General features: G+C 46.8%; 1 protein-coding gene across 5 annotated transcripts in view; it reads left to right on the top strand.

Annotated features, from left to right (window-relative positions):
* DGCR2 (DiGeorge syndrome critical region gene 2) overlaps positions 1 to 1879 on the top strand; it is a 64861-nt gene extending 62982 nt beyond the window's left edge. For all 5 annotated transcript variants that reach the window (XM_082203269.1, XM_082203270.1, XM_082203268.1 and 2 more), the window contains one exon: positions 143 to 1879. The gene's annotated coding sequence lies outside the window, so the exon portion shown is untranslated. The remainder of the gene's footprint in view (positions 1 to 142) is intronic.
* Positions 1880 to 12488: the final 10609 nt, after the last annotated feature.

Raw genomic sequence — 12488 nt, 5'->3', positions numbered from 1 at the left:
GCAAGACTCGCAAGACTTTTTCGTCTTGCGAAGCAAGCCCATAGGGAAATTCGTCTAGCGAAGCAACGCAAAAACGGAAAACCCTTTCGTCTAGCGAGTTTTCCGTCTTGCGAGGCAATCGTCTTGTGGGGCACCACTGTAGTTCTTGTGTTGGGGTACATGCCCCCCCCGGCACTACAGGCTTCTGCATCTTGCAAATAGCCCAATTGTTGTTTTCTTTTCTCCGTCTATTTTAATACTGTTTTGCCCCATTTTTTAAAAAAAGCCGATGTCAGTAAAGGTTCTGCATATCTTTCCACAAATGTCTGATTGAGGCTATTGATCTTTAACTCGGATATCAGAGCATAAATGTCTTTAGCGGTTAATATTGTAGCCACAGGTTCCATGTTGACCAAATGCTTGGGAGTGGTGCAGGATGGAGAGCAGAAACAAACACACCGACAACAACAAACCTTTTAAAAGCCAAACTCTTAATTTGAGACAAATAGGCCTCTGCTATGAATTTAAGTTTATTAAAACAAAGTCTATTTTGGGGTTTTGTTTTGTTTTTTTGCTATTGAAATGACACATCCCTCTGCTTACAAGCTGCCCTTTGCAAACCCTCTTGGGTGTGCGGTTTGTGCACGAAGGTATTTTTGTGTGTGTGTCTCCCCCCCCCCATTCAACGTACACAAAACAATAGTCTTACTTTGGTCTGGAGGGAAGAAACTTCTCATCGGTTCTGGGGACTCAGAGATGTCGTTCTTCAAACATTGCATGTTTGGACATAGGCTTGGTTGACTTCCAGTTCATGTCTCCTCCCACCCCCAGATGTGGGTCTTGTGTTTGAAAGGGATGATTGTGTTGGGTTTCTGTACATACCGCTCCCAGTACAGCGAGCAGGGAAGGCAGACTCCCGGAAACCTTTGCCGCACCGTGTCGATTTCAACAGGCCGGCATGCGGTTGTGGAGATGGGGAAGAGAGACAGGAAAGAGCACTTAATAGACTGCGTGCCCTTGGCCAAATTAAACCCCAGCTAATGTGAAAAAGTGAAGGCAAGCCAGCAGCAGCAGATGTGTTCAGAGGTGGATTCCTTTCCCCAGTTTTAAGGGGATTTCTCCTGGTAGGCACAAGGAGCCAGTTCGCACTGGCTGAATTTCAGCCCCTCTCATCTTTTTATTATGGGGAAACACCAAGGGGGAGGTCTCTAACTCTGGGTAGACCCAAGGTTTGCTTGTGAAAGATCCAAGACTCACCCCCTGACATCTCCAGGTTGCAGCCAGTGTAGACCGCAGGTGAGAATCCTGTGGTCTCAACAGGAGTTGGGCTCCATGAACATCTCGAGATCCTCAGGCCCTCTTCTCCCTCTCCACCTCCCCCAGTGTAGACAATTTGTGAGCCAGACGGACCAATGATTTGAGGCAGCTTTCTGTGTTCGAATCTCTTAATTGTCACGCTTCTTTTTCTGACGGCTGGATGCTAGACTTGCTGTTTGCTTGGGACATGCGTATAAGGCGACAAATGAGACACTTGCTTATTAGCTTCTCGGAAAATCACTTTTAGCCAAGGCTGTGTGTCTGCAGGGCTCCCCCCCACCCCGTGTTGTTGATTTGTGATTGGATGTCACTGTGGCTGTGTGTGCGTGCGTGTGCGTGTTTAAAAAAAAAAAGATTTTGATATTCCATGAAAATACTATGTAGAAAAGAAATTTGATACTGTAATAGTTCGGTCCCTGTGACATTTTTTTTAAGTTTTAATGTTTTGATTTATTATTATTATTATTTTATTTTTTAGGAGAAAAAGAGGGTGGGATGGGATGACACTAATCTTTTATTTTTCTCAAGATGCTGTGAGAGACATTTCATCCAAATGCCAAATAAATCGTGTTCTGTAAAGAGGGCCCTGTCTCTGTGTTTGTGTGTGTGTGTGTGTGTGCCTCTCTCTCCTCTAAAGGGAGGCAGTGGACCTCCCTAACTTTTTGGGGTTCCCATTTTGGTTGTGGGATATTTTTAAAGATCATATTTGCCAGGGGTTCCTGCTCCTACTTGCTTTAACCCCACCCCATCCCTGCCTGGTTCCTTGAAGGCCCCCCCATCCTCACTGCTCCTCTGTGTCTGTCCGTCACTGCTTTTCTTTAAAACCACCGTTATAAAACCTGCCTTCTCTCCCTGTCTCTGACTGAATGCAAATCCAGGATTCTAGTGAGGCGCTGCAAACCTTGCTGCGGGTGCTGTTGAGTAACAGTGATCTACCGTATTTTTCGCTCTATAACACGCACCAGACCATAACACGCACGTAGTTTTCAGAGGAGGAAAACAAGAAAAAAAAATTCTAAATGAAACAGTGGATGTATGATTTTTGTGGTTCATGCTGTGGCCACAGACATGTGATCTGACAGTGAGTTTGGAGTAGCCCAATGCAAAAATCCTGAGGATCCATGTGGATCCATGCTTTGTAACCACGTTTTTGCACCACTGCGACCCTAGGCAACAGTGGGTGCGTGATTTTTTTGGTGCAGGCTGTAGCCATGGACATGCTATGTTATCTGATGGTGAATTTGGGGTGACCCAGTGCAAAGATCCTGTGGATCCATGCTTTGTAACCACGTTTTTGCACCATTGCAGCCCCAGGCAACAGTGGGTGCGTGATTTTTTTGGTACAGACTGTAGCCATGGACATGTAATGTGATCTGATGGTGAATTTGGGGTGACCCAATGCAAAAATCCTGAGGATCCATGTGGATCCGTGCTTTGTCACCATGTTTTAAATGGGGAGGCAAGGAAAGCAAAAGTCCCCCCCCCCCCAAGCCAGACAGGATATACGAAGTATGATTTCTTTTTTATTTACGGTATTTCTTTTTTGGCCACCTCTGTCACTGCAACCTTTGCTCTGTGCTTGCACACTTTTGGGCAATAGGGCATGTAACACACTTTTTTTCATCTGCCAAGATGTAGAAAATCAATTTTAATGTCCCTATATAAAATGCCTAGTGAAGCAGAAGGGTATTACATCAGCCACTGTATTAAGGCTAAACGTTTGAAGAACAGCTCTCTATGGGGGGGGGGAACTAAATTCCATTTTCAATCAATTGTTATTGTGGCAGCAATTATCAGTGTATAGCGCACAATGAGGAAAAGAACTTTAAAATATATATATATAAAAAAAACATTCTCACGTTATACTTCTTCAAAGAAGAGTATTAGGCTTTTAATGAAGGGGAGAGGAGAGATGCTGTAATCCTCCTGGCTCAGGAGATTCTGATTTACCAGTCGCGTGTAGAAAGTATAGATTAAGATATTTGATATACAGCATATAAATCCAGAGATTTCCATGTCTCACTCTGCAATCCAGCCTGCTGTTACTTACGAGCAGGGAAGCAGGGTTTCTCTTCCAAACAAGCATGCTGTCTCCCTCCAGCAGTACATTGCTTGGAGAAGCTGTAATTTGGAGGGGGCCTGGGGGCAGGGCTCTCTGCTTTTGGAAAAGAAATGAGAAACCTACCATTGTAAAGCAAAAGTCGTTCCCCCACCACCACCCAAGCCAGCCCTCTCTCTCTCTCCCTCTCCCCCACCTGCATGCTTTTCGGCTGCCTGCGAGTCCCTAGAGCACGGAGAGGAGGAAGTGGTGGGCTGGAGCCTGCACGCAGCGTGACTAGGGAAGATTAGAAGGAAGGACGCGATCATTTCCTTAACCCTCTGCTTGCCAGGAGGGCAGGGGATTCCCTGCTTTTTGTTGAGTTTGAGCAAACGCAGCAACAGAAGCGGGTGGGCAGTAAGACCCTGAGGCAGAATGCAGGAAAGCTTCCGCCTTCCCTCTTCCCTCCGCCCGCCCGCCCGATCTTATTTTTGCCTGATTTTTGCCTATTTTGCCCCTGCGCTTCGGCGAGTGAGCTCCAGGGACCACACATTCGCTCAATAACACGCACAGACATTTCACCTTACTTTTTAGGAGAAAAAATCTGCGTGTTATAGAGCGAAATTTACGGTATTTATCTATCTTGCATTTCATCCATCATGAAATTCACAATGGCGAACCCTGCATTCCCATCAGGCCAATGACCTCTCCCAAGCATGCTAAAGCAGCAGTGAGATTATTACACCAAGTAATAATATGAGGCTTGTTTATAATATTCACTTAAACAACCTTAAGATATCAATGACTTCCCTTCCTCTCTTTCCATGGTTCATTTTGCTCAACATAAACCCCTGCATATATAAACCAAACTATTCAGTGTTCCATTATTATACCCATCAAAACTTAATTACGCTGTTGAATTTATCTTAACGCTGCCCACGTTTTCAAATAAACACAATTTCCCTCCATATATTCAATAAACAGTTTCCATCCCTCTTTAAACGTACGTTCTTCTCTTATTCTGTATGTTAAGTCTGCAAGCTGCGCATATTCCATCGATTTAAATTGCCAATCTTCTTTAGTCTGGACTTCGCTCTTTTTCCATTTTTGGGCTAATAAAACATGGGCCCGCAGTAGTGGCATACATAAATAACCTTTTCCAACATCTTGGAATTTCCACCTGAACTATCCCCAATGAAAAGGACTCTGTTTTTTGGGGGGGGGGACGGGGACGGGGGACGGACGAACGGACACTGATCCTCAACCTATGCTGCCTTGTTGGAGAAGAAAAGACTAAGCAGTAAAGCCTACACACATCCAGAGTGGAGTCCTGAGACAAATGGATGGCGCCTTGTATTCCTTCATCCCAGCAACTCCTGCAGTCAAGCTGGTGCCAAATGTATCGCTCTGCTTTGGATCACATCAGCAAGGCCGGGGGGGGGGTTTCCCTTGTCTGGGCAGCTCAGGACCTCTAGATATGCTGCCCAGGTGTGTACCTGGGGAGGTGGCTTCGGTGCTCCTAATGCAGCAGTTTGGCTTTACCCCTGGAGGCACGCTCCATTTCTTGAGGCAAGATGGATGCAAATAACCTTCGCAGTCAAAGGAAGTGTGCCTCTGAGTAACAGTTGCCAGAAACAGCAGGAGCGGAGAGTGCCGTTGTACTCGTGTCCTGGCAGGCTTCTTGCAGGCATCTGGTTGGCTGCTGTGAGGATGGGATACTGGACTAGGTGAGCCTTGGTGGCGCTGTGGTCTAAAACACCGAGCCTCTTGGGCTTGCCGATCAGAAGGTCAGCGGTTCGAATCCCCGCGACGGGGTGAGCTCCCGTTGATCTGTCCCAGCTCCTGCCAACCTAGCAGTTCAGAAGCTTGCCAGTGCAAAACAAACAAAAAAAACCAACAAAAACAAACACACCAGTGCAAAAACAACAACAACAAAACACACACACACCTGTGCAAGTAGATAAATAGGTACTGCCGTGGCGGGAAGGTAAACGGTGGTTCCGTGCATTCTGGTTTCCATCACGGTGTCCCAGAAGTGGTTTAGTCATGCTGGCCACGTGACCCAGAAAACTGTCTGTGGACAAATGCCGGCTCCCTCGGCCTGAAAGCGAGATGAGTGCCGCAACCCCATAGTCGCCTTTCACTGGACTTAACTGTCCAGGGGTCCTTTACCTTTTACCTTTGGGCCCGATCCAGCTGAGCTCTTAGCATTTGCATCACCGGACACACACAAAAAAGCGTGTATGCACCAGACAGGAGCAGCAGCAAGATTAATAGGGTTTGAAGATTTGCCCATGATTAACTGATCAAAGGGGGATTAGAAAAACTTAACTATTCATTCTTACTCTTAGGACGCGTTTGAAAAAGCAGAAGGCACATTCTTGGATTCCCTGCATCCCAACTGCCAAAAAAACCTGTGCCATATAACCAACGATGTCTGGAGGGAAGCAGAATTGTTACCAGCTGGGTATTTCCATCTTTCTGCTGTGTTTCCTAAAGATTTGATTGTATGGTTCAGTTTTGCTACCACGGAGAGTTCCCTCAGTACCTTTTCCTCTCCTGCAGAGGGCAGTAGCTGCAAGCTAAGTTGTTCCTATCCCCAACTAAGAGCATAAAGCTATTCAGACACAATGTCTTAAACCACGAGGATGATACTGGTTTTCAGATGGCAGAAAAGCCATGCAATTAAATTGAACAATGTTTAAAGCCCTTGTGAACTAGTTAGTTAGCTACAGAATAATTTGCATTCTGGGTTTTTATCGTTGCACGTGCCTGCCTTGCTTTTCTCTAAAGGACAATTTTTTTATATATATTTTGAAGGAAGATTTAAAAAAGACTGCCTTTCAGATGAAGCCTTCAATGTGGCCACCTTAACAAAAGACGTGGACTCTAGCAATTGACATAAAAATTGATGAACATTTTATTTTTTTTGCACCGCCAGCTAAAAACAGAAGTAAAAGCCGCAATGAAATAATAGATGGTTGCAATAACATTATCCATTAAAAGCCTGGCAAAGATATCTTAGATAAAACTGGAGATATTTAGTGGATAAGTAATATCACATAACCCTGAAATTGTATTCCGGTTATGTGGGGGCAGGGAAGAACAATTTTGACTGAAAACAGAGGGTTGTATTTCTTTTTAAAGCTATTCAGAGTAGACCCATTGAGATGACTTGGAGCCATTCATTTTGGTGGGTGTACTCTTGAGTATAGCTTGACTAAATAGAGTTGGTTACATGTAGAACTGGCATTCTTACAGGTGCCACAGAATACCTGTTCTGTGTCTAAAAAAGTGGCTGGGGAAACCCAGTATGATGGGCCAGGCATGGATTTATTTTTATTTATTAATATTCATAGTATAATAAAAATATTTTACTGGGATGGCACTTTTACTCTTTGGAACTCCCTGCTTCTTGAGACACAAGTTTCTTTGCTATATCTTTTCCAGCTGCTGCTGCTGATTTTTTTTTTGGGGGGGGGGATACACCTAGGTAGAATGTTGACATGTTTGCATCGGTTTTTAGTTTATTACCGTATTTTTCGCCCCATAGGGTGCACCGGCCCATAGGGCGCGCCTAGTTTTTTTTTGGGCGAAATAAAGAAAAAAAATTTTATTCCCCCCCCCCAGGCGCAGGGGCTGGTCGGGCTTCCCCCCACCCCAGCCCCCAGAACAGGCTGCTCTCCGCAAGCCGTGGGAGCCCGGCGGGAACTCCCACGGGCTCCCAAGGCTTGCGGATAGCTTCCTGAAGCCTGGAGAGCGAGAGTGGTCAGTGCGCACCGACCCCTCTCACTCTCCAGCCTTCAGCGAAAGCTTGCATTCGCCCCATAGGGCGCACACACATTTCCCCTTCATTTTTGGAGGGGAAAAAGTGTGTCCTATAGAGCGAAAAATACGGTAATTTAAAATATATTTTGGATATAGTACAGTTAAGCAGTATATAGGTAAAGGTAAAGGTACCCCTGACCATTAGGTCCAGTCGTGGCCGACTCTGGGGTTGCGGCGCTCACCTCGCTTTATTGGCCGAGGGAGCCGGCGTACAGCTTCCGGGTCATGTGGCCAGCATAACTAAGCCGCTTCTGGCGAACCAGAGCAGCACACGGAAACGCTGTTTACATTCCCGCCCGAGCGGTACCTATTTATCTACTTGCACTTCATGCTTTTGAACTGCTAGGTTGACAGGAGCAGGGACCGAGCAACGGGTGCTCACCCCGTCGCAGGGATTCGAACCGCCGACCTTCTGATCGGCAAGTCCTAGGCGCTGTGGTTTAACCCACAGCGCCACCCGCGTCCCTACTATATTTCGTTAAATAAATACGAAATCTCTTTGCGGCTACCAGGCTCCAGGTTTTGTGCTGCAGTGAAGTGGATAGTCCAAAACCCTCATAGGTTTCACTGGCTTAATAAGAAATAACTTGTACGTGTAAATCAACCTTTGCCAACCTAAAAACATAAGGAGAGCCCGGCTGGATCAGGCTAATGTCCCATCTGGTCCAGTATCCTGTTCTCACTATGGTCCACCACCAGATAGATCCCTCTGGGAAGCCAGCAAACGGGACCAGAGTTCAAAACATGTTTTGAACTGCAGGCTTTCTCATGCAAAACTCTGCCATGATCTGTGGACTCCATACCAAATGTTCACATGTTGCAGTTCTGCACACAGACGGGGCTGGTTTTCTCCACGCCATCACAAACATTTGTTATTATTTTGGATGTTTGTGGAGGCATAAATCGCCCAATCTGCTTCAGATTGTAGAGCCAATGCAATCTTTGTCCCGTCTGTTCTGGATTTCGGGATTTCTATAGTTCATCTGACTGGCAAAAGCTGGGGGTTACAGTGCTTTGTTTACACACGGTTCAGAGAAGGCACATTTGCACGAAACAGAAAAAGGCCACGATGAAAGTATTTTAAATAAAAATGCAATCAGTTGACCTGGATATTCAGAGCAGAAAGGAAACAGGCTCTGGTCCCCGTTCATTAGCTGCTGCAGCAAAAGGTGCTGAGAGATTTACCAGGAAAGAACATCGCAGCAGGAGGAAGATTAGCTTGGCCACAGTCCCCAGCCAGAGAAAGAACAGCAGCAAGGCGCTTCCCTCTCCACCTTTCTTGCAAGAGAGAAAACTCAGCTCCAATTGCTCCGGGATTGCAGAGCTGATGTGGAGTTGCACGCTCTGGCCCCATCCAGTTTAAGAGGCTAAGGCGGCTGTTCTCCCTGTGCCTTTGGAAGAACATGGCAAGGAGAAGACCAGCTGGGCCCAATTCCATTGGCCACAGAAGGAGCAGCAGCAGGGAGCTTGCTTTCACCACTTGGGTGTTTGTGTGTCAAGGAACAACATTTGGCACTACTCTGACTTCACTTTCTGCGGAGCGGAAAGGAATCGCTCTCTGGCCTCTTGCATCAGTCTCTGCACTTGGGGTACCTGGGGCGTGTGGGTTTGGGGTTTTCATGTAAGAGCCCGCTGCAGCAGGCCAGTGGCTCACTTAGTCCAGGATCCTGTTCTCCCAGTGGCCGACCAAATGCCTGTGGGAAACCAGCAAGCAGGATTTGAGCACTAGGCTTCACTCCTTTTCCTTAATTTCCATCAGTTGGTACCCAGAAGTTTTGCTGCCTCTGACCATGGAGGCAAAGCATAGCCATCACAACTAGTAGCCAGTGATAGCTTTATCCTCCACGACTTTGCATCATCCTCTCTTAAAGCCACCCAAGCGGGTGGGCATCACTGCCTCCAGTGGCAGTGAGTTCCGTAGGTGAACTATTCATATAAAGCAGTAGAGGTTACTGTTTGAAGTATTGCAGCTGATCACAATCCACCTTGAGAACAGTTTGATCGCCACTGTTAAATCTTTCCAAATAAACAATTAAAAGCAGCCTGCTCGGTTCCCCCCCCTCCTTTTAAAAGAACTGAACAATCAAAGCCAACTGAAATTGAGATGATGAGCGGCCCTGTAAACAAATCCAAAATCCCAGGACAAAACAGTTCCTTCAGCAGGAGCCTTTCTGCTGCTGCTCTGAGCTGCTGTGGCTGATATCATCACGCTGTCTTGCAGGAATCCAGAGATGTCATTGTGGCCAGCTGGCAGAGCAAAGCGCTCCTATGAATCGCTGGGTTCAAAGGCAGCCGCTAGCTCCATCCTGTCTCTGCAGTTAACACAGAGGCGTGTGTGTGTGATGCTCACCATTTGCATTCTGACGCAGATGAAGATGGTTCTTTGGGGAGTTTGCCAAAATGCCTCCGCGTAGGTTCCGTGGGGGGGGGGACTCTTCCAGGGGTTTTTGTACATCCCCAAAGAGCATCACATCATTAGAACATCAGGGAGCAATTGCTGGATCAGATCCACAGCCCATTGGAACATCTGGATTAGGCCAATGGCCCCTCTGGTCCACCATCCTGAATCAGAAGAAGAACATTTTCAAGGTTGGTTTTGTAGGCTGCTGTTCTGTGTTTGGAGTTTGTGATGCCAGCATCCCGTTCAGTGGCAGAGCTACGTTTTGGGGACCCTGAAACTTGAGCTGTTGTGGGGTTCCCTTTGCAACCAGCAACGAGGTCTGAGTAACCCTTGTTATCTTCTTCAATTTACAGCAACCTTCACAATCTACAAGCCCCTGACTCTCAAACTCTGAGAATGTTGAAATACGTACAGCAAAAAAAATGATCCATTTGAGTTGTGGGACTCAAATTGGGTCTACCAGACCCAATTTTTTAAAGCAACGTGTACTGAAATTGCTTCTTGAGGCCTTTCAGGATTAGGGGCCCTGGAGCTTAAGCTTTATTAGTTTCATAGGAGATCTGCTCCCCCCCCAAAAAAAAACGCCCCTACTGTTGGCACTTTGCTTTGAAAGGTTTTCAAATATGAAATGCTCTAATTTTGTTCCGACCCCTCCTTCTGTTGCTGTTTTCTGCTGCGTAAAGGTAAAGGGACCCCTGACCATTAGGTCCAGTTGTGGCCAACTCGGGGGTTGCGGCGCTTTATTGGCCAAGGGAGCCGGCGTACAGCTTCCGGGTCATGTGGCCAGCATGACTAAACTGCTTCTGGTGAGCCAGAGCAGCGCACAGAAATGCCATTTACCTTCCCGCCGGAATGGTACCTATTTATCTACTTGCACTTTGACGTGCTTTCGAACTGTTAGGTTGGCAGGAGCAGGGACTGAGCAACGGGAGCTCACCCCGTCATGGGGATTCAAACCGTCAACCTTCTGATTGGCAAGTCCTAGGCTCTGTGGTTTAACCCACAGCGCCACCTGCGTCCCGGCTGCTTAGAGTAATGCAATTGTTGCTTCCACATCCCAGAATAGGCACATCTCACATGCTGTCAATTCTTTGGGGAGATGAACAAGGGAGACACATGTGGCTCTGCTCTCCACACACACTTCTGAGCCGCAGCTTCCCTCCTGAAGGGAAAAACCGAAGTCTGAAACCATAGACAGCTGCTGCCTGTCAGTGTAGGGCATCTTGAGCTCGATGGAGCAATGTTTTCATAAGTCTCATCCAGATGGACCAGTGGTCTGAACTGGTGGAAAGCAACCTGTGCTTCATCTCCTTTCTCTCAGAGCTCGGCTTCAATTGTGTCTCGCTTGGAGTTGGCTAAGCATCACCAATAATCCCCTTTCTGTGCAGCTCAGATGACTTGGATGGGGTTTGCCATCACATGCTTAAGCAGGCTGGCTAATTCTGTGCTTAAGAAAGGCTCAGAGATATTCCCACAATGCACCTGGCTTGCATATGCAGAGATTTCCATCTCATGCCAATACTTCTTGGCCTGTGTTCAGGTAGTTTTTCTTTCTTTTTCTTTTTATAAAATGCCTTAGAAATATTTTACTGCTGACAGGTGGGTCCTGCTCAAGGCTTACATGAAACTGAAGAACTCGCCCTCCCTTGTTCACATCCACCTTCCTCCCTCTTTCTTTTTCATCCGCTCTATTCTGTTTGAATTTGTAAGCTCCTCAGGGCAGAGGCCTCCATCATCTTGATTTGTTGAAAAGTGCCACGCACATTGGGCAAGGAAGTTAAATAACAGCAGTGATGCCAAAGCAGCTCCCGCAGGCTGCTTTTCCATCATCATCTGCTGCCTTCAAAGCTCGTCTGTGTGTTTTCTCAGGAAAAAAAAGTAGGGGGAGCTTCTGACACCTGCTGTTACTCCAACTGTTCTGTTGTGGGTTTGGCGGGGGATTTTCCCCCCAACCTGTGTTCTCCGCCAGGGCTAGGCAACACCTTTCAGACAAAGTTGGCTGTGTGTCCACAAGCACAGAACTGAATCGCATTTTCACAAGAAGGTGTGTGCATTTGCTTGTGTGTGAAAGGCTAGGGATTTGATGCAAGTGGGCACATTTCTTTACAGCCGCCACCACCACCAGGCATCATTCTGATGTTTTTGCATTGCTGCCATAACAGAGACAGAAAGGTCTTTATTTATATATTCATAAAGGTAAAGGGACCCCTGACCATTAGGTCCAGTCGTGGCCAACTCTGGGGTTGCGGCGCTCATCTCGCTTTATTGGCCAGCGTACAGCTTCCGGGTCATGGGGCCAGCATGACTAAGCCACTTCTGGCGAACCAGAGCAGCGCACGGAAACACCGTTTACCTTTCCGCCGGAGCGGTACCTATTTATCTACTTGCACTTTGACGTGCTTTCGAACTGCTAGGTTGGCAGGAGCAGGGATCGAGCAACGGGAGCTCAACCCGTCACGGGGATTTGAACCACCGACCTTCTGATCGGCAAGTCGTAGGCTCTGTAGTTTAACCCACAGCGCCACCCGTGTCCTACTATATATTCATACCTATGTGTATTTACTAACTTGTGACTAGCGTTGGCCCAATGGCCCCGGCCTCAGTTTAGGCAGAGTAGGGATGGACAAAGTTGTCCCTTTCCCCCCCTCCAATTCTCCTTTTCTAGTCTTCAGATCTACATAATTGTGCATCAGCCTGCAATTTATTTATCTGAAGGCCCCGTGGAATTTCACCAGCATATTTTGTTGTTATTGCAAATTTCCAATAATCCAGGCTTGCGCCGAGTTCTCCTCATTTCTGCATCACTTTGTGATTATTATTTTTTAAATCAGAAAGACTTCATGAAAATTTGTTAGCCTTTCAGCACAAATTTCTCCACATATTTTTGAATTGCAATCTGTGCCCCCCATTATTGCAAGGAAATGC

This window comes from Podarcis vaucheri (genome assembly GCF_965113315.1).
Source record: "Podarcis vaucheri genome assembly, chromosome: 16".
In the NCBI taxonomy this organism is placed as follows: Eukaryota; Metazoa; Chordata; class Lepidosauria; order Squamata; family Lacertidae; genus Podarcis; species Podarcis vaucheri.
Note: the sequence above shows the minus strand (reverse complement) of the source record. Positions and strands in the feature narration are given on the sequence as shown.